Genomic DNA, 3,303 nt, shown 5'->3' with positions numbered 1-3,303 from the left:
TTTTTTCAGGGAGAAAAATATGTATCTATTTGCATTTTTCTATATGCAGAGAGATACAGTTAGACCAGCATGGTTTGTTGAAGAGGCTGTCTTTTTTCCATTGTATGGTTCTGGCTTCCTTGTCAAAAAATCAATTGACCAAAGGTATGTGGGTTTATTTCTGTGTCTTTGATTTAATACCATTGATCAACCAACCAGTCTATCTCGATGCCAGTACCAGACATTTTTTATTACTATTGCTGTGTGTTGTAGCTTGAAGTCAGGGATGGAGATAACTCCAGAAGTTCTTTTCTTGTGTAGGATTGTTTAAGCTGTTCTGGATTTTTTTTTAAATTTAATTTTTCTTTTTAGTTTCATTTTGTTAACTCTGTGTCCCAGCTGTATCCCGCTCCCTCATTCCCTCCCCAACCCCACACTCCCTCCCTGGTCTCCTCCCTGTCCCTTTCCAAGTACACTGATAGGGGAGGACCTCCTCCCCTTTCATTTGACCCTGTTTTATCAGGTATCTTCAGGGCTGGCTGCAAAGTCCTCCTCTGTGGCCTAACAGGACTGCTCCTCCCCTGGGGGGGGAGGTCAAAGAGCCTGCCCTTGAGATCCTGTTAGAAATAGTCCTTGTTACCCTTACTTTGGAAAACTACTTGGTTACTGAGCTACCACGGGCCAAATCCGAGCAGAAGTTCTAGGTTATATCCATAGATGGTCCTTGGTTACGTTTCAGTCTCAGAAAAGACCCTGTGCCTGTATATATTTGGTCCTCCATGTGAAGTTTAGAATTGTTCTTTCAAAGTCTGAAAAGGACTGTGTTGGTATTTTGATGTGACTGCATTGAATCTGTAGATTGCCTTTGGTTAGATGGCCATTTTCACTATGTTAATCCTATGGATCCAGGAAATTGGGAGATCTTTCCATTTCTGACATCTTCTTCATTTTCTTTCTTCAGACCATTGAAGTCCTTTTCATGCAGGTCTTTCACTTATTTGGTTAGAGTCACACCAAGACACATTATAGCATTTGTTGATATTATGAATGGTGTAGTTTCCTTATTTTCTTTCTCAACACATATGTCCCTTATGTACAGGAGAGCTACGGATATTTTTAAAAAAATAATCCTGTATCCAGTTACTTTGCTGAGGCTGTTTATCATCTGTAGGAGTTCTCTGGTGGAATATTTGGGGTTGCTTACATACACTATCACCTCATCCGCAAATAGCAATATTTTGACTTCTTCCTTGTTGATTTGTATGCCTTGATCTCCCTTAGTTGTCTTATTGCTCTAGCTAGAACTTAAAGTACTATCTTGAAGAGGAACAGAGAGAGTGGACATTCTTCTCCTGTCCCTAATTTTAGTGGAATTGCTTTAAATTTTTCTACATTTATTTATTTTCTACAATATTTCTTCATTTATTTATTTTGATACTTGCAATAAGCTTGCTGTATATAGCCTTTATTATGTTTAAATATAGACTTTGTATCTTTGATCTCTCTAAGATTTTCATCATGATGGGATGTTGGATTTGGTCAACCATATTTTCTCCATCTAATGAGATGACCATGTGATTTTTTTTCTTTAAATTTTTTAATGTGGTGGATTACATTTATGACATTTTGTATGTTGAACCACCCCTGCATCCCCGTGATGATGTATATGATGTGTTCTTGGATTCAGTCTCTATTTTATTGATATTTTTTTTGCATGGAAGTTCATGCATGAAATTAGTCTGGAATTATCTTTCTTTGTTGGGTCTTTCTGCTGTTTAGTTGTCAGCATGACTGTGGCCTCATAGAATGAATTTGGCAATGTTTCTTCTGCTTCTATTTTGTGGAATAATTTGAAGAATATCTGTATTAGTTCTTTTTTGAATGTCTTACAGAATTCTGCACTAAAACCATCTGGATCTGAATTTTTTTTTTTTTTTGGTTGGGAGATTTTTGATGAGACCTTCTATTTTCTTAGTGGTTATTGGACTATTTAAAGTTTTTCCTGATCTTGATTCATCTTTGGTAGGTGAAATATATACAGAAAATCATTTGTTTACTTTATATTTTTTAATTTTGTAGAATACAGGCTTTTGAAGTAAGTCCTAATGATTTTTTTGGATTTCTTCATTGTCTGTAGTTATGTCCCCCTTTTTGTTTCTGATGTTGTTTATCTGGATACTCTCCCTCTGCCTTTCAGTTAGTTTGTCTAAGGGTTTGTTTATCTTGTTGATATTTTCAAAGAACCAGCTTTTGGTTTTATTGATTCTTTGTATCAGACTCTTTGTTTCCAATGTATTGATTCCAGCCGCAAGTTTGAATATTTCCTGTCAACTGCTCCATGTTGGTGTGTTTGCTTTCTTCTGTTAGAGAGCTTTCAAGTGTGCTGCTAAATTATGAGTACGGGATCTCTCCAATTTCTTCATGAAGGTACTTCATTTTTCAAAATGCTGTCAGCTTTTCTCTTAGCACTGCTTTCATTGTGTCTCATAAGTTTGGTATGCTTTTTTTCTCTTTTTTATTAATTACACTTTATTCATTTTGTATCCCCCCATGAGCCCCTCCCTCCTCCCCTTCCAGTCCCCCCTCCCCCCTTTCTGCATGCATGCCCCCCAAGTCCACTGATAGGGGAGGTCCTCCTCTCCTTCTTTCTGATCTTAGTCTATCAGTTCTCATCAGAAGTGGCTGCATTGTCAGGGTTCTAGGTTATCTCCATGAATAGTCCTTGGTTGGAGTATGAGTCTCTGGGAAGTTCCTTGTGTTCAAATTTTCTTGTTCTGTTGCTCTCCTTGTGGAGTTCCTTTCCACTCCAGCTCTTACTATTTCCCACTTCTTACATAAAATTGTGCCTTCATTTTCATTGAAAACTAGAATGTCTTTTATTTCTTCCATGATCAAGTGGTGTTTCTCTTGTTGAAGTCTAGCTTTAATCCATGGATGTCTGATAAGATTCACAGAGTTATTTCAATGTTTTTATATCTGCTGAAGCTTGCTTTATAACTGATTATATGGTAAAATTTGGAGAAGGTTTCATGAGGTGCTGAGAAATGTTCTGTAGATATCTGTTAGGCCCATTTGATTCAAGATGTCTGTTAGTTTCTTTATTTCCCCATTTACTTTCAGTCTTGATCTGTCCTTTGGAGAAAGTCAGTGCTGAAGTCTCCGAATATTATTGTGTGAGATTCAATGTGTGATTTAAGCTTTAGTAGTATTTCTTTTATGAATGATGCCACCCTTACATTTGCATCAGAGATGTTCATTATTGAGTGGTTGTAGTGGTGGATTTTTCCTTCGGTGAGTATAAAGTGTTCTTCCCCATATCTTTTG

The sequence above is a fragment of the Meriones unguiculatus genome (assembly GCF_030254825.1).
Source record: "Meriones unguiculatus strain TT.TT164.6M chromosome 13 unlocalized genomic scaffold, Bangor_MerUng_6.1 Chr13_unordered_Scaffold_37, whole genome shotgun sequence".
Classification (NCBI taxonomy): Eukaryota; Metazoa; Chordata; class Mammalia; order Rodentia; family Muridae; genus Meriones; species Meriones unguiculatus.
This window is presented reverse-complemented; position numbering follows the sequence as displayed.